Source organism: Otolemur garnettii, unplaced genomic scaffold (genome assembly GCF_000181295.1).
Source record: "Otolemur garnettii isolate 467f Iridium unplaced genomic scaffold, OtoGar3 scaffold00012, whole genome shotgun sequence".
Classification (NCBI taxonomy): Eukaryota; Metazoa; Chordata; class Mammalia; order Primates; family Galagidae; genus Otolemur; species Otolemur garnettii.
Window position 1 is genome coordinate 23,443,793 of NW_003852407.1, and position 1,157 is coordinate 23,444,949.

The following is a 1,157-nucleotide window of genomic DNA, read 5'->3' on the forward strand; positions in this document are numbered from 1 at the left end:
TGTGTCTGTTTTGCCCTTTCTATTGCACTGCCTTCCATAGCTTTGACTAATTTTAGAAAATATAAGCCTTCTCCTTCTACAAATTTATTTCTTTAAAGTAACACCTTAAGATTATTTTTGCAGAGACATAAAAGTCCTGCCAGGGAGCTATGAAGGGGTTGGACCTATGGGATTCTGCACCTGCATTTCAAACAGGAAAGTTGTGCTTTTATCTATTTAATGTATTGATGTTCCATGTAATTTTTTTTTTTTAAGATGCAATTCTCCTATGCTGAAAACTGTTTCTTTAGGGTTTCTGAAATGATAACAATGGATATGGGGCCACAATGTAGACAGCCCCTAAGACTAAGTGATGTAAGCTTCTTAGAGTTATTTGGTGCACAATTGCACAATAGTATATGATAGTTCTGAGTATTTATTCAAGGAATAATTTTCCCAAAGGATTTAAAAATAGAAAACATCTTCCAGGAGTGATTTATCTCAAACCACATAAGACATCTTATCTACCTCTCTCTTTCTGTGATTTTATAATTTGAGATGTTTAGTTTAGAAAGTGAACCGCTCTTACGCTTCTGAAATGTCTCCAAGCAGAATTTCTGATAAAAAAATTTTATTAAAATTTTTAAAATTTTTATACTCATAAAAATAGTACTTTAAGAAAAAATACTTGACAACATTTTTCTTTAGATAATAAAAATTGAGAAATGGCTCGTTTTGTGAAGAAATTCAATTTTTAAGTAAAATAAAACAAAATGTCATAGTGGTTTTTTCCTCTTGAATGACCTTTTAGGATGCCTACATAAATAATAATCACTCAACAACAAATGATTCCATTCTCTCAATCTGTCTCTGCATCCCTGCCCTTTGTCTTGGTCAAACTGAAGTTAACGCTTCCTTATATGTCAGGACGAGAGGAACTCAGATGGCCTCCCATGGGAGCATGAAGGCCTAAACATGCATATTTTATGCCAGTTCATACTTAGCTCCACTGAGTCCCCTTTTATGTATAATCTATTTATGTATGTACTATTTGTCTTTCAAAGAGGAATAGGCAAATTTTGTAGAATGCAGAGTAATTTCTGTCTTCCTCAGTGTCTTATCCCATAGCAAACTGGGATAAAAGAGTTCTGTATTTACTGGAAAGGAAAGCTTCTGGT